The 24,532-nt window shown below is 49.3% G+C and overlaps 2 pseudogenes; both read left to right on the top strand.

Moving 5' to 3' along the window:
- Positions 1-6,533: 6,533 nt before the first annotated feature.
- On the top strand, positions 6,534-7,889 carry LOC125533762 (arabinogalactan O-methyltransferase 1 pseudogene; annotated as a pseudogene).
- Positions 7,890-10,192: 2,303 nt separating this feature from the next.
- Positions 10,193-10,884, top strand: LOC147986190 (uncharacterized; annotated as a pseudogene).
- Positions 10,885-24,532: the final 13,648 nt, after the last annotated feature.

The following is a 24,532-nucleotide window of genomic DNA, read 5'->3' as shown; positions in this document are numbered from 1 at the left end:
GCAAGCAATGTGACTAATGAGTTAGTTGCGGGATGATGTATTACAGAATGAGTAAAGTGACTTGCCGGTAACGAGATTGAACTAGTTATGAAGATACCTAGGAGCGAATCTCGGGCAAGTGACATACCGATGACAAAGGGAATAACGTATGTTGTCATTACGATACGCCCGATATAGATCTTCGTAGAATATGTAGGAACTAATATGAACATCTAGGTTCCGCTGTTGGTTATTGACCAGAGAGGTGTCTCGGTCATGTCTACATAGTTCTCGAACCCGTAGGGTCCGCACGCTTAACATTCAATGACGATTTTGTATTATGTGAGTTATGTGATTTGGTGACCGAATATTGTTTGGAGTCTCGGATAAGATCAAGAACATGACGAGGAGTCTCGAAATGGTCGAGAGGTAAAGATTCATATATAGGATGATAATATTCGGACACCGGAAGTGTTCCGGGGGTACTGGGTACATATCGGGTCATAGAAGGGGTTCTGGGCATTCCCCCGGCAACTACATGGGCCTAATGGGCCAAGAAGGGGACAAACCAGCCCCTAGGGGGCAGGTCGCCCCATGTAGGCCAAAATAAGGAGGAAGGAAAGAGGGGAAGAGAGAAAGGAAGGGGAGGGATTCGGGCTCCCCCTTCCTTCTCTCCTCCCTCCTTCCCCCTCCGGATGAATATGGAAGGGGGGAGGCCGAATTGGGAGGCGCCCAAGTAAGATTCCTCCTACTTGGGGCGCCCCCTTGGCTGCCTATCCTCCCATCCAACCTATATATATGAGGGGAGGGCACCACTAGAACATACAACATTAATTCCTAGCCATGTGCGGCGCCCCCCTCCATAGTTTACGCCTCCGGTCATATTCACGCAGTGCTTAGGCGAAGCCCTGTGCGAATCACTTCACCATCACCGTCACCACGCCGTTGTGCTGACGGAACTCTCGCTCGACACTTTGCTGGATCAAGAGTTTGAGGGACGTCATCGATCTGAACGTGTGCAGAACTCGGAGGTGTCGTATGTTCGGTGCTTGATCGGTCAGAACAAGAAGAAGTTCGACTACATCAACCACGCTGTCAAACGCTTCCGCTTTTGGTCTATGAGGGTATGTGGACACACTCTCTCCCTCTCGTTGCTATGCATCTCCTAGATAGATCTTGCGTGAGCGTAGGAATTTTTTTGAAATTGCATACTACGTTTCCCAACAATTAGTTCCTTCGGTTATCCGGTAATGGATAGCAGAAAGATTCCCAACCTCTTTCCGCAAGGAGTGACTTTGAGTTATCAAACCCAAGAGAGGGTGTGCACTTGTGACAAGGGTTTCTACCAAGCTTTGTGACAGAATTAAATTCCAGTTTTTAGACCAGATAGCAATCAAGTTGCAATAGAACACAATTATAATAAAAGAGCCATGGGTATGAGGACTTGATTCTTACAACCATATATTTGTGATCGGGATCATCATGATCTTAATTTGTGCTCCAAAAGACAAACATTAAGATGTGCTTGCAACATATCAAAGTGGGGGATGTGTCCAAATTACGTATTGACCAGAATGCGCCCTACATCAAGAGTGAGTTGTCCAATCATAGGCCCTTCCCTTCTAGAATGGCAAGCTTCAAGGATGATATCTTCGTGATGCTCCACTTGAACTTGCACACGGCAATCTTGATGACGATCACCACTTGATGTCACCCTCCATGGGTTGTATGGTATCTTCCTATTGACGCAAACCCATGGAAACATACCTAACCCCACATAGAACTCTCACGTAGACCGTGGGTTAGTACACAAAGCGTAATGGACAAAACTTACCAAACCGTGGGATCACATGATCCCACTCAGTACATCTTCTACGCTTTGTGTGTTGATCAACTTTAATCACTCTTTGTACTTAGTCTTGATCAAATTTGAATCTTTCCAACTCTCTTCATTTGGATGATGTCTTGAAGGTTAACATGAATGATCACACAATCTTCTTAAAGACATGCTTGCAATAAGCTCAACTCCGACATGACCAATCTTTGGATAATTCCTTGAAAAGCACCTTGGCCAACACATAAACTCCTTGAAACCAACAAATGGACTTCAAGAAAAGACTATGAACAAAACCTACGAATATAACTCAAGGCAACCATTACTCCATAGAGATTGTCATCAATTACCAAAACCAAACATGGGGGCACCGCATGTCCTTTCAAAAGTGCATCTTCATAGGATACCCTAAAGAGACCATTGGCTATACCTTCTATCAGTGATCCAACGGCAAGATCTTTGTTGCCAAGAATGGGTCCTTTGTAGAGAAGGAGTTTCTCTCGAAAGAAATGAGTGGGAGGAAAGTAGAACTTGATGAGCCAATTGTACCTTCTCCTGAATTGGAAAGTAGCACATCACAGAAAGTAGTTCCAATGATGCTACACTAGCAAGAGAGGAATATAATGATGATAATCATGAAACTTTGGATCAAGTTACTACTGAACTTCATAGGTCAACCATGACACGTTCCACACCAGAGTGGTACGGTAATACCGTCCCCGAAGTCATGTTATTAGATAACGACGAACCTACAAACTATGAAGAAGCAATGATGAGCCCGGATTCCGACAAATGGCTTGAGGCTATGAAATCCGAGATAGGATGCATGTATGAGAACAAAGTATGGACTTTGGTGGACTTGCCCAATGATCGACAAGGCCATTAAGAATAAATGGATCTTTAATAAGAAGACATATATTGATGGTAATGTCGCTGTCTATAAAGCTTGACTTGTCCCAAAAGGTTTTTGACAAATTCAAGGAGTTGACTACGATAAGGCTTTCTCACCCATAGTGATGCTTAAGTCTCTTAGAATTATGTTAGAAATTGTCGCATTTTATGATTAGGAAATCTGGCAGATGGATGTGAAAACCGGTTTCCTTGAGGAAGAGTTGTATATGATGCAGCCAAAGGTTTTGTGGATCCTATGGATGCTAAAAGGTAGGCAAGCTCCAGGGATCCATCTATCGACTGGTGCAAGCATCTCGGAGTTGGAATATACGCTTTGATGAGGTGATCAAAGTTTTTGGTTTTATACAAACTTACGGAGAAGCTTGTATTTACAAGAAAGTGAGTGGGAGTTCTATAGCTTTTCTGATAAGTATATGTGGATGACATATTGTTCATTGGAAATGATGTAGAATTTCTAGAAAGTGTAAAGGGTTATTTGTAAGTAGTTTTTCAAAGGAAGACCTGGGTAAAGTTGCTTACATATTGGGCTTCAAGATCTATAGAGATAGATCAAGACACGTGATAAGACTTTCACAAAGAGCATACCTAGACAATATTTTGAAGGAGTTCAAAATGGATCTGTCAGAGAAGGAGTTCTTGCCTGAGTTGTAAGGTGTGAGGTTGAGTAAGACTCAAAGCTTGACCAAGGCAGAAGAAGAAGAAAGGATGAAGGTCGTCCCCTATGCCTTAGCCATAGGCTCTATGGTGTGTGCCATGTTGTGTACCAGATCTTTTCAGCACCTTGCCATGCGTCTGGCAAGGGGGTACTAGAGTGATCCAGGAGTAGATCATTGGACAGGGGTCAAAATTATCCTTAACTACCTAAAGAGTACTAAGGAAATGTTTCTCGTTTATGGAGGTGATAAAGAGTTCGTCGTAAAGGGTTACGTCAATGCAAGCTTTGACACCGATCCGAATAACTATGAGTTGAAAACGGACACGTATAGTGGAGCAGCCTTTTCGAATAGCTCCAAGTGGAGCGTGGTAGCAACATCTGTATGACATAGAGACTTGCAAAGTACACACAAATCTAAATGTAGCAGACCCGTTGATTAAAACCTCTCTCACAAGCAAAACATGATCAAACCCATAACTCATTGGTGTAATCACATGGCGATGTGAAGTAGATTATTGACACCGGTGCAAGTGGGAGACTATTGGAAATATGCCCTAGAGGCAATAATAAAATGGTTATTATCATATTTTCCAGTCATGATAAATGTTTATTATTCATGCTAGAATTGTATTGACCGAAAACTTAAATACATGTGTGAATACATAAACTACACCGTGTCCCTAGTAAGCCTGTACTAGACTAGCTCGTTGATAAAAGATGGTTAAGGTTTCCCAATCATAGACATGAGTTGTCATTTGATAATGGTATCACGTCATTAGGAGAATGATGTGATGGACAGACCCAATCGTAAGCTTAATCAGATCGTTTAGTTATTTGCTACAACTTTCTTCATGTCAAGTATTTGTTCCTTCGACCATGAGATCATGCTACTCCCGGATACTGGAGGAATGCCTTGTGCGCTATAAAACGTCACTTCATAACTAGGTGATCATAAAGGTGCTCTACAAGTATCTCCGAAGGTGTCTATTGGGTTGCATGGATCGAGACTAGGATTTGTCACTTCATGTGACGGAGAGATAACTCTAGGCCCTCTCGGTAATACAACATCATAAGAAGCTTCATGTGACTAATGAGTTTAGTCACGTGATCTTGTATTACGGAACGAGTAAAGAGACTTGTCGGTGACGAGATTAAACTAGGTATGGAGATACCAAGGATCAAATCTCGAGCAAGTAACTTATCGCCGGACAAAGGGAATTGCATACGGGATTGACTGGATCCTTGACATCGTGGTTCAACCGATAAAGATCTTTGTTGAATATGTAGGAATCAATATGGGCATCCAGGTCCCGCTATTGGTTATTGATCGAAGAGGAGTCTCAATCATGCCTGCATGATTCTCGAACTCGTAGGGTCGAACACTTAACGTTTGGTAGTGCTAGGGTAGTATTGAGATATTAATAGTGGAAAGTCGGAAGATTGTTCGGAGCCCCAGATGGGATCCGGGGACATCATGAGGAGTTCCTAAATGGTCCGGAGATAAATATTTATATAAAAAAGTTGTTGTCGGCGTTCCAGGAAAAAGATCGGTTTTTTCAGTGTTGTGTCGGGAAGCCACCGGAAGGTTCCAGAGGGTTCCGGAGGGGTCCATAAGTCCTCGGAGGATTCCACCACGTCCCATATAGTAACATGGGATATAGGGGCACCCTAGCCTTAATAGGCCAGGGGCACCAGCCCCTACAAGGTCCATGCGCTTGGGGAGGGGAAACTCTAAGGGGGAGGGCCTCCACTTGGCTTGGAGGGCACTCCCCCCCCCCCCTGGCCGCTGCCCCCTGCCTTGGGAAGGGGGTTAGGGTAGCCACGCCCCTCCCTCAACCCTATATATGATGGCGAGGCGTAGGGGGCATCCAACCCTTCTACGCTTGCCCCGTCTCCCTCCCGTTACTCCTCTTCCAGGTTCCGTCAGTGCTTGGCGAAGACCTGCCGGAATTCCACTACCACCACCACCACGCCGTCGTGTTGGTTCAGATCTCATCTACCTCCTCTTCCTCGCTTGCTGGATCAAGAAGGAGAGGACGCCGCCGAGCCGTATGTGTGCTAAACTCGGAGGTGTCGTCCGTTCGGCACTAGATTGGATTGGATCGCGACGAGTACGAATACATCAACCACGTTACAACGCTAACGCTTTCGGTCTACAAAGGTATGTAGACACAGTCCCCCGTCGTTGCTATACATCTCCTAGATTGGATCTTGGGTGTTTCGTAGGAATTTTTTGGTTTTTCATGCTTCGTTCCCCATGAAGCGGTTGCGGGGTCAGGAATTGGGCGGAGGCGCGCTAGGAAACAACCATGGTTAGCTCCGAGCAGAGGAAGGCGACGAGGGTCGCCAAGGGCAGCAGGCCCGCGTCGACGGCTACCACCATCGTCGCTCAACATCCTTACGCCGCGGCAAGGGTCGGCACGGCAGCAGGCCCGCACCAGCGTCCACCACCACCACCGGCGCTATGGAGACTGGTGGCGCCATGCTCCACCGCGCCACCTCCACCCGCCCCTTGCATACGTCGAGCGTCGAGGGATTCTCCTTGCCGCGTTCCCCGGCGAGCCGCCGCAGCTCCTCCCCGCCACCCCGCCACCATTCCACTCCCTGCCACGGCTCCTCCCCACCGCATGTGCTCCTCCCCACCGCGCGCACTCCTCCTTTGCCGCGGCTCCTCTTCGCCGTTGCCGCTGCCGCCATTCATCTCTCCTCTGGATCCAGCAGTGAACGGTGAAAGCAATTCAGCTCAAAAGTTTTCGCTGTTGACCTTGTAAGATGATGCGCGCAGAGATTTGTGCTGCTGATCAGACGACTACAAGGACGTTCGGGCGTCCAGCCCAGGTACCTGACATGAGGTACTTATCATTTGGATTATTATATTTTGAGACTCCGAATAAACAAGCAACGAATTCCATCTAAAAAAGAACACAAGAATAATCCTACATACTTCGTTCCAAATTACTCGTTGAAGAAATAGATGTATCTAGAACTAAAATACATCTAGATACATCCATATATGTGTAAAGTAATTCGGAACGGAGGGAGTACCAAATAAACCCACTGATGGGCCACTTGGCCATATGCATCAATGTAGGTAGAGATTCCCTAATGCTAAAAGAAAGAAAATTGCGATAAAGTCGTTGCCTCGTCGGCGGGGTAGTACTACGACATTGGGACGGAAAAAGAAAGCAAGGTGCGGTATCGTGCAGCGAAGGGGATGCCACGTCGTGCTCCGCTGCTCGCGCTAAATATGGAGTATTGTCCAATCCCCACCTCACACAGCACACACGCACTGCGCGCCGGCGAGCCACGCAATGAAGCCCCCCGGCCGCCTCGCCACTGCCGCTGCAGCGGCATTGCTCGTCGCCACGTCGCTGCTGGTCGCCACCCTCCTCACCTCGCCGCTGCCGCTGCTGCCGTTGCTCCCGTGCCTGCCCGGCGTCCTAGCCCCCTCGGGCGTCGGGTACGAGCCTTCAGGCCTCGCCGCGCTCGCCGACGCCGCCGTGTACTACGCCAGCACGCGCACCGTCCCGCAGCAGTCGCGCGCCGAGATCTCCCTCTCTCTCGACGTGCTGCGCCGCCGCGCGCCGATCCGGCTGCTGGTGTTCGGCCTCGGCCACGACTCGCGGCTTTGGCACGCGCTCAACCCCGGCGGCGTCACGGTCTTCCTGGAGGAGGACCCGGAGTGGTACCGCATCGTGCGCGCTAAGTCGCCGTTCCTGCGCGCCCATCTGGTCACCTACCGCACGCGGATGGAGCACGCCGACCTCCTCTTCGACTCCTACAAGAACTTCTCCTCCTGCGTCCCGGGCGCCGGGGCCGAGGCCGCCGACGCCCCCGTGCAGGTCCGCGACAACGCGGCGTGCCCGCTGGCGCTGCACAACCTGCCGCCGGAGGTGTACGAGAACGAGTGGGACATGCTCATGCTGGACGCGCCCAAGGGGTACTTCGCGTCGGCGCCTGGCAGGATGGCGGCGATTTGGACGGCGGCGGCAATGGCGCGGGCGAGGCGCGGCGAGGGGGACACTGACGTGTTCCTGCACGACGTGGACCGCAAGGTGGAGAAGAAGTACGCCGAGGAGTTCCTCTGCGACATGTTCCGGGTGGGAAGGGCCGGCCGGCTCTGGCATTTCAGCATCCCGCCGGTGTCACGGCGGGGGAACACGACGGCGTCCGGCGGTGGCAAGAGGCCTTTTTGCTGACGATGCAAATTCCCGAGCGGTTTGAAAATGGCATTGTTGCTGTTCAGTCATGTTCGTCTTGTGTGTTGAGCACAGCACATGTCACATGTGTGCTTAGTTTTGCCTGTTGCGCAATAAGGAACCTCACACGTGCTTCGCTTGTGGGGAGGTGCGTCGCAGAAGTGGGCCGCATGGACAAGATCTTGTCGTGGGATGGCATGACAGATACAGATCGTGGCATAAATGGGTCATGTTAGTGGTTGTTTGGAAGCTAATGAGGATTTGTAGAAAAATGAGTTGATTTTTAGACAGACCGGTTTTATCAAATTTATTTAGTGATTTTTGTAAAAAAAAAGTGAAACAATCAGTTATATGGAAATTATGTTTGGGGTTAAAAAGCGCAAAACTAGTCCACCGAGTTCGATGTTTGGATTTTTTGACGTTGTAGCATGACGCTATCTCACACCCAGGACCGTCTGTCCGAACGATGACGCAAGATGGTAACTATTCGGTCAACTCCTGCTACGGGGCGCTGTTCTTCGGTTCCACCTTGGCACCGCACGGGCACCAGATCTGGAAAACATAAGGTGTCACTCTGGATCAAGTTCTTTGTGTGGCCGACGAACCTTGACTGGTGCTGGACTTCGATAAGATCGACTCATCATGGGTTGCCTCACGCCGACTCATGCGCCCTTCGCGGCCAGGAGCGGGAGACCACGCATCACCTCCTTATTGGGTGTCCCTTCTTTCGACAGGTTTAGCATGACCGTTCCTGCACTGATCGGAGATGTGGACTTTCTACTCTACCGGGCTTCCATTACTTCCACATCGCTTGTCGGCCATTAAAAGTGCCTAGCGTCATTGGTGATTCTCATGGCATGGTCCATGTGGTGCTTCCAGAACATGTGTTTGTTCGACAATGCGCGCCCCCTCGCCCTGCAACTCATGTTGGCGATCTAGGAAGAAGCGAAGGCTTGGGCTCTCGCAGGTGCCCACGGGTTATTGTTAATCACTTAGTGCCATCCTTGCGCAGGGTTGGGCAACACAGGTCTCTACTCTCATGCTCTAGGTTATGTCGTTCACGGGTACAATGATTGTGAGATGTTCCCATATGACCTTCACTTTCTATCCATCATTGAAATGATACTCAAGTCTTGCGTATTAGTGAAAAATGTTTGGATTTTCTGAACAGCAAAAAATGCTCCATGTTTGGATTCAGATTCAACCTATTCTGTTGTCTCGTCACCATCTCGACACTTTCCCCATTTTGTCAATTAATTGACACATCCCAAAGATGCAACATTCTACCCCTCATCGTCGATAGATCATGCAGCCACCCCAACTTCTCGGCAGATCACCCCCACTTGTCTACTATTCATTCGTCTTCACTGGTCCCCGCACAGGCTCTTGTCGACAAGCTCAGTCCAAAAGCCTGGAGCCCTTCAACACTGGCCATCAAGATGAACCTGGGATGACATGTGCCCAATACCGTGGACCAGGCTGTTCAAATATAGTTTTACACTCTGCAGGAGTTCTACACTTTCCCACGCCATGGACTTATCCAATGAATTCGTCTATCACACAATACCATTATCATGTCACTGACATACCCCCAAGAAGTGATATCATGGAGAACAAATTCTAGGCCTTAGGGCCTACCAAAGGCTTTACCACCAAGGTGGTCCCAAATATTCCACTTGGGATCATTTTATTTATAATGTGTGAACCATGTCGTTCCTAGGAGCTCGGAATTAGACCCGGTTATCGGGCCAGTGTTGCACACCCTTCTAATTCTTCCAACTATTGTGACACTAATAGGAGTGTGTGCATATACTAAGTTAAGGCCTTCCCAGATCAGGCAAATGTGGTTGCATGTGGAAAGTTCGACTCGGTGGCACCATGACTGGACCAAGATAATGAAGTATTTGGTTAATAAGTTCTTTGTGAAACATATGCTTAATCAAGTCATACTCAAATGAGTAAAGCTGCACAACTATCTTAAAGTACTAATATTCATGTTATTACTCAAATACTTATGTGGTACATTTTTATTAACATGAATGATATGATCATGCATCAATGCAATTGTCTAAGCAAGGTATTCATCATGGAAGGACAGAAACATATGCATGCACAATAGAAAAATATAACCATAATAATTTAATGAAACAAATGCAAATATGCTCTAAAATGCACATATGAACTATATCTTCAACAAGTTAGCAAGCAATGGTAGTGTGGCTTGCCTTGGTGAAGGTGCGGCGAAGATACTCTGGATCTTCACTGCCAAGCTCTTCTTCCTTTGTGAAAATATATTTGGAAGCCATTTGTGAATACCACATAAAGCCAAATTGTAATGGGCTTGGACCCAATCGTGCAACCAACATGGACATGCATTTTTTATGTACGAGGAACAATGAACAAAACAAACAAAGCTAAGGACTAGCGGTCCGGTTGTACACCCAGTTGGGTGAGCTGCATGGCCAGGAGGGCCTGTTCGGTAGCTGAGTGCCCAGTGGCTCCAAAACTGTTGCTATTTTTGTTGTACACCGGCATGGACAGGGGGCCTTGTTTGGTAGTAGCTAGGTGACCCTAGTGGATCCAAAACTGTTGTTGATGTTGTTGTACACCGACATGGCTAGGGGCCCCCTGTTTGGCAGTAGCTGGGGCCCACCAGCGGCTCCAAAACTGTTGTTGTTGCTGCTGTACATCAGCAGTACCCTGCCTACGAGGAGGGCCAGGGGAGCATACAGCCGGGTGAGCCCAGCCCTGCACTAGTGGCAGCAGCAGGGGATGCACACCGCACATCCACGACCAACTCCTTTTCCAGCCTAGTGTGTTGGAGGCCTTATCGGGGGTTGTTGCTTCAAGGCTTACGACTTATGTTGCCACGGATGACACTCTTGTTAGTAATGTGTTATTTAAATTCAGTACTACCAAGAATCATCCAAAGAGGAAGGGGAGGAAATATAGAAGGAAGGTATGATGGAGAGATTGGAGGATGCTCGCATGAAAATTTTAGGTAAAAAAGGAGACACCTATCCGATGTTCGCCCGATGGAAAGCGACTTAGAATTTTCTTTTGAGAAAACTATGGATAGTTATGAGCGCATGCTATACGGTGATGTCAGCATTTCTTCTAAGAGAGTATGTGCGGGTAGAGTGGAAGCAGTGAAGGATGCTGATGGTGCTATCACACATGTAGCAAAGGAGATGGAGGAGAGGGACAGGGATTATGTGTAGTAGTGAGGGGAGTCGATTGGAGAAGAAAAGGGAGATAATGGCGCAATGGCGGCCTCCAAGGAGGAGGTTCGCCAGGCCAAATGAAAATCCTAGGCTGGAACTACCGTGGTTTGCTCTCCCCCACGGCAGTTCGTGAGCTCCTGGAGCTCCAAGAATGGGTGTGTCCAGAGTTAGTTTTTTTAATCTCAGTTGCCTAAATAAAATAAAGGTTGACGAGCTACGTTGTGTAAGTTAGGGTTTAGTTGAATGTTTTTATCTGAGAGTGATGGTAAGGCCGGTGGACTTGTATTCTATTATCAGAAAGAGAATAGAGTTGAGTTGAATTATCTATCTCTGTATTTTATTGATGTGATGTTTATGAATGAGAATAATGTGGATTGGCAATTTACGGGGTTTCATGGTCATCTGGCTTGGAATGAAACACACTTATCTTGGACAAACCTCCGCAATCTACATGCTCGTGCTTCTTAAACTTGGGTTGTTATTGGAGATTTCAATGAAATTATGCACTCTCATGAAAAGGATGGAGGTAATCCAAAACCAAATGCAATGAGGCAAGAGTTTTGGAATTGTTTGGGAGACTGTAGCTTACAAGATTTGGTATATATTAGCGACATTTTCACCTTGAGGAGAGGGGATATTAGGGAAATACTTGATAGGGTTGTATGTAATGTGGAATGGTCAAATAAATTCCCCAAAGCGACCATTATCAATGAGGAATATATGCATTCAGACCATCGCCCCTTGATCCTTGACACAAAATATTTTGATGGGAATATTTTCAATTGCCCAAAAGGCCGTGTGAAGCAATTTGAAGTGAGATGGCTCAAAGAAGAGACTGTTGGGGAAATTGTGTGCACGGCATGGGAAAAGGCTAAATTAGCGGACATTGGTCCTTTTCTCGCTACACGTACATGAGCGGTGCAGGATGACCTACACACATGGGACTGTGAGATTCTAAAAGGACCAAAACAAAGAATTAATAGATTAAAAAGGGAATGAGAGAAATTGAGGCATGGACCTATGAATGCGGAGTCTCACTCCAGCCAGAAGGAAGTTCTTGTTGGAAATATGCCCTAGAGGCAATAATAAAATGGTTATTATTATATTTCTTTGTTCATGATAATTGTCTATTGTTCATGCTATAATTGTGTTATCCGGAAATCGTAATACATGTGTGAATACATAGACCACAACACGTCCCTAGTGAGCCTCTAGTTGACTAGCTCGTTGATCAAAAGATAGTCATGGTTTCCTGACTATGGACATTGGATGTCATTGATAACGGGATCACATCATTAGGAGAATGATGTGATGGACAAGACCCAATCCTAAGCATAGCTCAAAGATCGTGTAGTTTGTTTGCTATAGCTTTTCCGAATGTCAAGTATCATTTCCTTAGACCATGATATTGTGCAACTCCCGGATACCGTAGGAGTGCTTTGGGTGTGCCAAACGTCACAACGTAACTGGGTGACTATAAAGGTACACTACAGGTATCTCCGGAAGTGTCTGTTGGGTTGGCACGAATCGAGACTGGGATTTGTCACTCCGTATGATGGAGAGGTATCTCTGGGCCCACTCAGTAATGCATCATCATAATGAGCTCAATGTGACCAAGTGGTTGATCACGGGATCATGCATTACGGTACGAGTAAAGTGACTTGCCGGTAACGAGATTGAACGAGGTATTGGGATACCGACGATCGAGTCTCGGGCAAGTAACATACCGATTGACAAAGGGAATTGTATATGGATTGATTGAATCCTTGACATCGTGGTTCATCCGATGAGATCATCGAGGAGCATGTGGGAGCAAACATGGGTATTGTCGGTGTCAAAACTGGCGGATCTCGGGTAGGGGGTCCCGAACTGTGCGTCTAGGCCGGATGGTAATAGGAGGCAAGGGACACGAAGTTTTACCCAGGTTCAGGCCCTCTTGACGGAGGTAAAACCCTACGTCCTGCTTGATTAATATTGATGATATGGGTAGTACAAGAGTAGATCTACCATGAGATCAAAAGAGGCTAAACCCTAGAAGCTAGCCTATGGTATGATTGTTAATCTGTATGTTGTCCTACAGACTAAAATCCTCCGGTTTATATAGACACCGGAGAGGGTTAGGGTTACACAAAGTCGGTTACAATGGTAGGAGATCTACATATCCGTATCGCCAAGCTTGCCCTCCACGCCAAGGAAAGTCCCTTCCGGACATGGGACGAAGTCTTCAATCTTGTATCTTCATAGTCCAGGAGTCCGGCCGAAGGTATAGTCCGGCTATCCGGACACCCCCTAATCTAGGACTCCCTTAGTAGCCCCTGAACCAGCCTTCAATGACGATGAGTCCGGCGCGCAGATTGTCTTCGGCATTGCAAGGTGGGTTCCTCCTCCAAGTACTTCATAGAAGATTTTGAACACAAAGACAGTGTTCGGCTCTACAAAATAAGTTTCCACATATTGCCATAGAGATAATAATATTTACACAAATCTAATCTGCTGACGTATTCCGTAGTGTGACACCCCACGGCCAAGCCTTTATCCGAATTGTTTTATTATCCCACCTCAGCGCGTCATGCGAGGCGGTTTCCTTGGCATGTCTTGTTAAAGCAAAGATCGTGTCCCCTTATTCCAGGATTCTCATCAATACGGGCGTGGGTTACCCAACCGCTTCTAGGACTCCTAGATTATAGGCAAGTCCAAACGGACACGAAGAGGACGCTTGATATTCACCCTCTTTATAAAGGGACAAGGCTTTTATTTTTTTCCTCCCGTGCTCAATCGAATCCTTCCCCAACCTCAAGCTCAAACGCCCAAAGTTCAGGTCAGGTGCTCCGAACCTTCAGTCATGTCCGGATCTAGCCTTCAAGGCCGATGGGTGCCTTCCTCCGTCACGGAAGAAGACATCAAAAAGTTGAAGGAGGCCAGATATCTGACCACCGAGATTTTGCATCGGCTGCCTCCCCGAGGGCAGGCCGCCCCCTCCCCGAACCCAACGAGAACGTCGTGTTCGTCTCCCACTTCCTCCGAGGTCTAGGCCTTTCTCTGGATCCTTTTGTCGGGGGTTTGATGTTTTATTACGGGCTAGACTTCCATGATCTAGCTCCGGACTCCTTTCTTCATATCACGACATTTATTGTCGTGTGCGAGGCCTTCCTCCGGGTTACCCCTCACTTTGGCCTATGGCTCAAGACCTTTGAAGTAAAGCCGAAGGTGATCGAGGGGCAACATGCAGCGTGCGGAGGTGCCTCAATACGCAAGATGACGGGAGCTCCGTGGCCCAAAGGTTCCATCCCAGAGGTGTTTGAATTGTGGCAACAGGAGTGGTTCTACATCACGGCTCCTAGAAGTGCCAAGTGGGCGGCCGCCCCTGTTTTCCGCTTGGGCCCTCCACCACAACTGATGTCATGGATCAACAGAGGTCTGAGCTGGGGTCCAGCCAAGGACGTGCCTATACTGCAAAGCCGCATTCGGGATCTCTTCAATGGAGATTTTAGTTTGGTTGCGGTAATACAAGTTATGCTGGTTCGGCAAGTCCAGCCTTGCAAACGCCGGCCCCTTCGCTTGTGGGAGTTCAATCCCGAGGGACCGCGTGTCATGCAAAATTTCCTCGGCCTGATGCATGAGGAGATGTACAAGTCGTTCTTCGGACCTCAGGTAGAGTGTCCGGAAGTCACCAAGGACGTGGGCCTGAGTAGTAACCGCGCCGCCGAACAGGTATGGAATCTTCCGGCCAAACATACTATCTCTCATTTGTTACGAAGTTATTTCTGAGAGTTCGCTTTTTGACCAGGACTGGCTAACAAAGGCGAAGTTGATTCGGTGTTCGGCCCCCCTCCCTGAGGGTTTGGAAAATTCGGTATTGGAAAAGATGCTCCAGATCGCACCTTGCCCGGAGCCCTTGAAGGAAGATACTGCGGAGGATAATACGGGCGGACGCGGGCCCCCAACGCTGCCCATTCAAACCGAGGGAGCGAGCGTCTCCATGAAGGAAGACGACCAGAAGAGGAAAAGGACTGCGCCCGGGGATTCGGAAGCCGAAGCATCCAAACGGGAGAAGAAGTCTCCCACAGAGGGTCCTACCTTGGGGGGTGCTATTGCCGCACAAAGTCCGCGGGGGGATCAATTCTCCCGTGAGTCGTAAGTGACCCGAAATACTTTGATAGTACAAATATGCCATTTTTTTCTGAAAAAATAACCACCGCATATATCTTTACAGTTCGGGCCTTAGCCCCTCTCAAATGAGCTCGTCTTTGGGGGATCTTCTTCCAGAGATGATGGAGAGCGAAACGCCTCCTCCGGACTGCTCCGCTCCGGAAGCGGGCGACCCTGAAGTGTCGTTGCGGAGGGCCTCTCTGAGTCCGGTGAGGCCAGAAGATAATCCCATTGACCCCCGAAGCTCCCAGTGTCCGGCTCCTGAAGAGAGCAGACAAAAGAGTCCGGCACCGTCTAGTGTGCGATCGGATGTTCTGAGGGAGTTGGTGGGGCGAGCGGCCATCTCAGATGAACACCATGTGCTGATGAATACGGTGATGAAGAGAATCTCATCTACCGAAAGCGGATTGCATGAAGCTTTTATGAGTCTACTGACAGGCTTTGAGGTACGTAAAAGAATGTATGATAGTCCTGCACATGCTAGGTGTGCCCTGTGTAGATAGTAGCCCCTAAGACTCTGGTTGTCGTCGGAGACGACGACGAATAGAGGATCATATTCCCAGGTAATAACCATACTGCCTCTATGTGCAGGTGATGGAAGCTCCGGTGGCTAGCCGGACAAGCGAGTTTGCCCATTTAAAACGGCAGTTGGATGCGGCAGACGCTGACATCGAGCTTGTTAACAAAAGGCTTGACGAGGCACAGGGTAAGTGTCATTATCTGGTAAACGCCACATAGGAAGAGCAGCATGATGCCAGTATCTTTAATATGTTGTGACTACAGATGGAGCTGCCACTGTTGAAGCCTTGCGAGCATGATACAAGTCATTCTTTGGACCTCAGGTGGAGTGTCCGGAAATCACCGAGGACGTGTGCCTGAGTAGTAACCGCGCCGCCGAACAGGTAAGGCATCTTCCGGCCGAACATACTATCTCTCCTTTGTTACGAAGTTATTTCTGAGAGTTCGCTTTTTGACCAGGACTGGCTAACAAAGGCGAAGTTGATTCGGTGTTCGGCCCCCCTTCCTGAGGGTTTGGAAAATCCGGTATTGGAAAAGATGCTCCAAACCGCACCTTGCCCGGAGCCCTTGAAGGAATATACTTTGGAGGATAATATGGGCGGACGCGGGTCCCCAACGCTGCCCATTCTGACCGAGGGAGCGAGCGTCTCCGTGAAGGAAGACGACCAGAACAGGAAAAGGACTGCGCCCGGGGATTCGGAAGCCGAAGCTTCCAAACGGGAGAAGAAGTCTCCACAGAGGGTCCTACCTTGGGGGGCGCTGTTGCCGCACAAAGTCCACGGGGGGATCAATTCTCCCGCGAGTCGTAAGTGACCCGAAATACTTTAATAGTACAGATATGCTATCTTTTTCTTCTGAGAAAATAACCACCGCATATATCTTTGTAGTTCGGGCCTTAGCCCCTCTCAAATGAGCTCATCTTCGGGGGATCTTCTTCCAGAGATGATGGAGAGTGAAACGCCTCCTCCGGACTCCTCCGCTTCGGAAGCGGGCGACCCTGAAGTGTCGTTGCGGAGGGCCTCTCCGAGTCCGGTGAGGCCAGAAGATAATCCCATTGACCCCCGAAGCTCCTAGTGTCCGACTCTAGAAGGGAGCAGATAAAAGAGTCCGGCACCGTCTGGTGTGCGATCGGATGTTCTGAGGGAGTTGGTGGGGCAAGCGGCCATCTCAGATGAACACCGTGTGCTGATGAATACGGTGATGGAGAGGATATCGTCCACCGAAAGCGGATTGCATGAAGCTTTTATGAGTCTACTGACAGGCTTTGAGGTACGTCAAAGAATGTATGATAGTCCTGCACATGCTAGGTGTGCCCTGTGTAGATAGTAGTCCCTGAGACTCTGGTTGTCGTCGGAAACGACGACGAACAGAGGATCATATTCCCAGGTAATAACCATACTGCCTCTATGTGCAGGTGATGGAAGCTCCGGTGGCTAGCCGGACTAGCGAGTTTGCCCATTTAGAACGGCAGTTGGATGCGGCAGACACCGACATCGAGCTTGTTAACAAAAGGCTTGACGAGGCACAGGGTAAGTGTCATTATCTGGTAAACGCCACATAGGAAGAGCAGCATGATGCCAGTATCTTTAACATGTTGTGACTGCAGATGGAGCTGCCACTGTTGAAGCCTTGCGGGCAGAACTTGCCCGAGCCAAGGAACAAGCGAGGTTGGGTAATGCGGCTGCTTTGAAGGCGGCCGAAGAGTTGCAAGCCGAGAAGGCCGCGCATGGGGAGAGCCGAGACAAGATGGCCAAGATGGCCATAGAATTAAAAGCCGCCGCCGACCATTGCCGGCTTCTTGAAGAGGAAAACCAAGCGAAGGCATCGTACCTTGAGAAGGCTGCTGCGACGAAAAAGGACCTCCGCTCTGCTATGAGGGCAAAGAAGGAGGAACTGCGGGAAGCCGGGGATATTGTAGCTGGGAAATCCTTTATGTTGCGGAGGAAGTTCGGAGATCCACGGTATGCCCATCTGGATCGGCTGTGGAGTTCGGAGGATGTATATATGCATTTGGCGGCGAGCGCTGCCGATGCGGCCAAGTATTTCCAGGGTCAGACGGACCGTGAAGTAGGCCAGCTGTTTTGGAGACAATTCCATTCTCCCGAGCGTCCGCTTTCATTGACTGACCAATTAGCCGAATGGGCCGAACTAAATAGGTTGTCCAGACTCGCCATAAGGTCTGTTGTTGATCAGCTATGGCCGGAAAGGCCAAAACCGAACAACTATTTCAGCCTGGTGCAGGAGTTCCTTGACGTGGTGCCGCGCATTAGTGCAATGAAGAGGTTGGCGTGCATAGAGGGCGCACGGATGGCCTTTCCCCGTGTTAAAGCATACTGGGCGGAGATGGATGCTACCACTATTGCAGCGCGGGATTCGGCCATAGGTCGAATGGCTGCTGAGCACTACTTTGAAGAAGTTCTTGAGGGTGCTCGTTTGATAGAGACCTAGTGCTCAAAAAGTATTATGTTTGAGTGATATGTAATCTCATTGTAAGCGAAATGCTTTCATAAATTTTTATAAGGCTATTTTTATACTTTTGCCTGAAAGTAATATGATGCTTCCTGGGCGGCCGTTTATGTATACATGTGTATAACTTGAAAGATTGCAGCCGTCGGCTTCAACCCTCACACATATAATGCGGAGGTGCTCGCAAAAAACACGCGTGCACACTTAACCCAACGTCTTGGTCCTATTAAGGAGGTGATAGCGGAGCGAGCGAGGCAACCGGACTATAATGCTTTAGCACTTTCACTTAGCCATAGGAGTTTGACAGTGGGGCTACTAGATAGCCCCTGGTGGCTCCGCACTCTCCCGATCCCGGGGTGCATACATGCCTGGCCGGAAAACGGCCCTTTGTTAAGGCGGGGGAATTCTAACATTCCAACAGGTCATCGAGTGGTTGACCAGTCTCACGCTATATCATGACAGTCAGTTTTCGGCTTTCTCTACTGAGGTGCTCGTCCGGATGAACCAGGGCACAATCGCAGTAGTTCTCCTGGTGCTACCTTAGCCGGTAAAGCGGAACGTAAGACACCAAAACACAGGAGCCGGACAAACCCAACATTTGACCAAAGACAATGATTCGGAGCTGATGCATATAAGGCCAAACTCGTGACGCCGAACACTCCCTAAGGTATTCGGTCTTTGTGGTATAAACCGGGCCTAAATAATGGCCTTTGTAAGAAGCCCCTTGTGTCCAGGTACGTGCATTGTTCTGACGTGGCCACATGCCAAGACGTCAGTATCCTTCTCAATGGTGGATATGTATCAACAAGAGACAGTAAAAAAGGTTTACGCAGGGTCTTAATCTAAAAAGAATCCTTGGAGCGGGTCCCTGCTGCACGTATGCGCCTGCGTCTCTGTTGTGCCGTATCCTGGACGGGTGTAGCACGATGATCGTCTATAAAAGAGAGGATTTTAGGTGACAAATCTGTCGTGCAAAAAGATAGTTTTTAAAGAAACCATGTATAATTCAAGATGAGAAGAAATTGCCACTTGTTTGCGCGCGTTGAGCCCCTTGTATGGACAAATAGGGGTGTAACCATTTATTCGGTATAAATAGCGGCGCCGGACTTGATTAGTTGTGTCTGAGGTCTTGACGACCTATTGGATGCTTTCACTGGTCCGGGCGCCTTTAGTGTGCGGCTGTCAAGGCAGCCGCACTCTCTTCGGTGCGCAGAGATCGCTTGATATTTCCGTTCACTGAAATGATGCCCTGTGGACCAGGCATCTTGAGTGTGAGGGAGGCGTAGTGTGGTATTGCATTAAAGCGAGTGAAAGCTTCACGTCCGAGCAGTGCTTGGTAGCCACTTTGGAACGAAGCGATGTGGAAGGTTAAATTCTTGCGACGGAAGTTATCGGGGGAGCCGAATATAACTTGTAGTAGGAGGGAGCCCGTACAATGAGCCCCTGGGCCTGGTGTTACTCCTTTAAAGGTAGTATTGCTATGGCGAATTTTTTTGGGTCTAACCCCATCCCGTGGATTGTATCCTGATATATTAGGTTTAGACTGCTGCCACCGTCCATCAAGACTCGTGTGAAGTGATATCCTCCAATTACTGGGTCTGATACCAGGGCAGCCCATCCTGCGCGTCGGATACTTACTAAGTAATCGCGATGGTCGAAAGTGATCGGTTGAGACGACCAGTGGCAGGACTTCGCGGTGACAGGCACTTTGGTATATTTTCCTGGGAGTGCCGCGTTATTTTTTCCCTTGATCACGTGTAACACGTTTACTGTTTTGCCTTTTGGTGGAAATTTCTTTTGTTCCCCAGTGTCTTGTTTGGGAGGCTCCTCCTCGTCTTCACTTGGTGTATCCTCCCCCTTGTGTACGGCGTTGAGCTTGCCGGACTGCTTGAAGACCCAACATTCTCTGTGGTATGATTAGCGGGTTTACCAGGGGTACTATGGATCTGACATACTTGGTCCAGGATTTTGTTGAGGCTGTACAGTTCATCCCTGGTGCCTTTAGAGGGTGGCTTTTGACCTGGCCGAGAGCTTTTGAATCCGGCGTTTACTGCCGTGTCCTTCGTGTCGTCTTCTTTATTCTGGCGTTTGTTATTGTTGTTGCGCCGTGATTTCCCGTTTCCATCTCTAACTTCAGATGTACCGGGGTCGCTGGTGCTGCATCTGGCTAGCCAGCTGTCCTCACCCGCGCAAAAGCGGGTCATGAGGCTTGTTAATGCGGCCATCGTTCTCGGCTTATTTTGGCCGAGGTGTCTGGCGAGCCATTCGTCACGGACGTTGTGCTTAAAAGCTGCCAAGGCTTCGGCCTCAGGACAGTCGACAATCTGGTTCTTTTTAGTAAGAAACCTGTTCCAAAGCTTTCGGGCTGACTCTCCGGGCTGTTGAGTTATATGACTCAAATCGTCCGCATCCGGAGGTCGGACATAAGTCCCTTGAAAATTTTCTCGAAAGGCGTCTTCGAGCTCTTCCCAACTTCCAATGAACTTTCGGGGAGGCCTTTAAGCCAGTGACGAGCTGGCCCTTTGAGCTTGAGGGGTAGGTACTTGATGGCGTGGAGTTCATCTCCTTGAGCCATATGGATATGAAGGATGTAGTCCTCAATCCAGACCCCAGGGTCTGTTGTTCTGTCGTATGTCTCTATGTTTACGGGTTTGAATCCCTCTAGAAATTCATGGTCCAGCACCTCATTGGTGAAACATAGAGGGTGTGCGGCACCCCTGTAGCCGGGTGTACCACGTTGTTCGGATGTTTGTTGTGTTGCATTGTATGCTGGGACGCACTTGCGTGGTCCATAGATGGATCTTGTTGCGCCGTCCTTTGGGTACGAGCCCTCGCATGGGTCGCGTGTTGTATTGTGAGTGGCGTTGTATGCCGCTCTGTGTTGGTAGAGGGGTCGTTTATCCGGCCAGGTGGCTGCTTTGATATTTGGTTGTGGGGGGTCTGAGGCCTCCTCATCGAATTCAGGTAGCAGCTTCCGCTTTGGGTAGCTTTTGGAGGGGCGATTGTCGCCGTACCTCGCTGCTGTGTTGTGTATTTTACTCCATCTGATTTGGAGTGTGTCTTGCGCAGCCTTGAGCCTTTGCTTCTGCTTTTTAGGACTCCTCGCGGTGGCAACAAGCCTTTTATGGGCATTCTGCTGCTCCGGGTGTCTGTCCGGCGTTATGTCGTCCGGACCATTATCCTTGATAGAATTTGTTTGTTCGGTTTGATTATCCGGATTGCCGTTGTCCGGCAGCGGTTCGCCCTGCTCCGGCGCTAGGTCTGTGTGATCGTTATTTCTGTCGAGGCGGGATTTGGGGCGGCGCTTGCGTCGCCGCTTTGACTGCTTTTCGAGGGAACAAGCCTTCGGTGCGTCCTTCCGCTCCTCGTCGTCATCTTTTGGTGCGTCCACCATGTATACGTCATATGACGAGGTGGCTTTCCAGGGCCTAGTAGGCGCTGGTTCTTCATCGTCTCTTTCATCGGCGTCCATACCGTCGATGTCTTCGGAGTCGAAGTCGAGCGTGTCGGTTAAATCGTCGACAGTGGCTACAAAGTGGGTGGTGGGTGGGCTTTGAATTTCTTCATCGTCCGTATCCCAACCTTGCTGACCGTAGTCCAGCATGGGCTCTCCTGATAAATAGAGAGAGACTTTAGTGTCTTCAGAATATCGTCGAAAGGCGAGTGCAGAAAGATGTCCGCGGCAGTAAACTCCATGATCGGCGCCCAATCGGATTCGATCGGCAGGGGCGCGGAGGGTTCGGAGTCCGGAGAGGAGTCCGACTCCTTGGAGTCACGAGTCCCACGGAGTGCGGGGCTGGTGTTCGGCTCGATCGTCATTGGGATCGTAGCCCCCGAGGCGGCGTCCAACCACCCATCCTCGGTCGGCGCTGTTGGCCCCGAATTGAGGGTCGAAGCCGATGCGGGTGCGGCCTCCAGGGCACTGTTCGGCGGCAGAGCTAGATCATGCTCGTCGTGACAGTGCGGCGCGCTCGGCAGTGGCTCACATCCGTCGAAGATCAAGTCCCCGCGGATGTCAACCATATAGTTTAAACTTCCAAATCTGACCTGACGGCCAGGGGCATAGCTTTCGATCTGCTCCAGATGGCCAAGTGAATTGGCCCACAGTGCGAAGCCGCCAAAGATGAAGATCTGTCCGGGAAGGAAGGTCTCACCCTGGACTGCATCGCTATTGATCATCGTAGGAGCCATCAAGCCTGACGGCGACGACACAGAGGAACTCTCAATGAAAGCACCAATGTCGGTGTCAAAACCGGCGAATCTCGGGTAGGGGGTCCTGAACTGTGCGTCTAGGCCGGATGGTAACAGGAGGCAAGGGACACAAAGTTTTACCCAGGTTCGGGCCCTCTTGACGGAGGTAAAACCCTACGTCCTGCTTGATTAATATTGATGATATGGGTAGTACAAGAGTAGATCTACCACGAGATCAGAGAGGCTAAACCCTAGAAGCTAGCCTATGGTATGATTGTTAATCTGTATGTTGTCCTATGGACTAAAACCCTCCGGTTTATATAGACACCGGAGAGGGTTAGGGTTACACAAAGTCGGTTACAATGGTAGGAGATCTACATATCCGTATCGCCAAGCTTGCCCTCCACGCCAAGGAAAGTCCCTTCCAGACATGGGACGAAGTCTTCAATCTTGTATCTTCATAGTCCAGGAGTCCGGCCGAAGGTATAGTCCGGCTATCCGGACGCCCCCTAATCCATGACTCCCTCAGGTATCCAGATCCCGCTGTTGGTTATTGACCGGAGAGTCGTCTCGGTCATGTCTGCGTGTCTCCCGAACCCGTAGGTTCTACACACTTAAGGTTCGGTGACGCTAGGGTTGTTGAGATATTAGTATACGGTAACCTGAAAGTTGTTCGGAGTCCCGGATGAGATCCCGGACGCCACGAGGAGTTCCGGAATGGTCCGGAGGTGAATATTTATATATAGGAAGTCAAGTTTCGGCCATCGAGAAAGTTTCGGGGGTAATTGGTATTGTACCGGGACCACCGGAAGGGTCCCAGGGGTCCACCGGGTGGGGCCACCTATCCCGGAGGGCCCCATGGGCTGAAGTGGGAGGGGAACCAGCCTCTAGTGGGCTGGTGCACCCCCCTTGGGCCTCCCCCTGCGCCTAGGGTTGGAAACCCTAGGGGTGGGGGGCGCCCCACTTGGCTTGGGGGCAAGCCACCCCTTGGCCGCCGCCCCCTAGGGACCCTATATATAGTGGGGGGGAGGGAGGGCAGCCGCACCCTAGCCCCTGGCGCCTCCCTCTCCCTCCCGTGACACGCCTCCCTCTCCCTGAGCTTGGCAAAGCCCTCCCGAGATCACCGTTGCTTCCACCACCACGCCATCGTGCTGCTGGATCTTCATCAACCTCTCCTTCCCCCTTGCTGGATCAAGTTGGAGGAGACGTCTTCCCAACCGTACGTGTGTTGAACGCGGAGGTGCCGTCCGTTCGGCACTAGGTCATCGGTGATTTGGATCACGACGAGTACGACTCCATCAACCCCGTTCTCTTGAACGCTTCCGCGCGCGATCTACAAGGGTATGTAGATGCACCCCCTCTCCCTCGTTGCCAGATGACTCCATAGATTGATCTTGGTGATGCGTAGAAAATTTTAAAAATTCTGCTACGTTCCCCAACAGTGGCATCATGAGCTAGGTCTATGCGTAGTTTCTATGCATGAGTAGAACACAAAGTAGTTTTGGGCGTCGATATTGTCAATTTGCTTGCCGTTACTAGTCTTATCTTGATTTGGCGGCATCGTGGGATGAAGCGTCCCGGACCGACCTTACACGTACGCTGATGTGAGACTGGTTCCACCGATTGACATGCACTAGTTGCATAAGGTGGCTGGCGGGTGTCTGTCTCTCCCACTTTAGTCGGATCGGATTCGATGAAAAGGGTCCTTATGAAGGGTAAATAGAAATTGGCATATCACGTTGTGGTTTTGGCGTAGGTAAGAAACGTTCTTGCTAGAAACTTATAGCAGCCACGTAAAAACTTGCAACAACAATTAGAGGACGTCTAACTTGTTTTTGCAGCATGTGCCGTGTGATGTGATATGGCCAAAAGGATGTGATGAATGATATATGTGATGTATGAGATTGATCATCTTCTTGTAATAGGAATCACGACTTGCATGTCGATGAGTATGACAACCGGCAGGAGCCATAGGAGTTGTCTTAATTTATTTATGACCTGCTTGTCAACATAAACGTCATGAAATTACTTTAATTTATTGCTAAAGCGTTAGCCGTAGTAGTAGAAGTAATAGATGATGAGCCAACTTCAAGAAGACACAATGATGGAGATCATGATGATGGAGATCATGGTGTCTTGCCGGTGACAACGATGATCATGAAGCCCCGAAGATGGAGATCAAAAGGAGCAAATGATATTGGCCATATCATGTCACTATTTGATTGCATGTGATGTTTATCATGTTTTACATCTTATTTGCTTAGAATGACGGTAGCTTAAATAAGATGATCCCTCGTAATAATTTCAAGAAAGTGTTCCCCCTAACTGTGCACCGTTGCGAAGGTTCGTTGTTTCGAAGCACCACGTGATGATCGGGTGTGATAGATTCTAACGTTCGAATACA

This window comes from Triticum urartu, chromosome 2A (assembly GCF_056163025.1).
Source record: "Triticum urartu cultivar PI428250 chromosome 2A, HENAU_Tu73, whole genome shotgun sequence".
NCBI lineage: Eukaryota > Viridiplantae > Streptophyta > Magnoliopsida > Poales > Poaceae > Triticum > Triticum urartu.
Note: the sequence above shows the minus strand (reverse complement) of the source record. Positions and strands in the feature narration are given on the sequence as shown.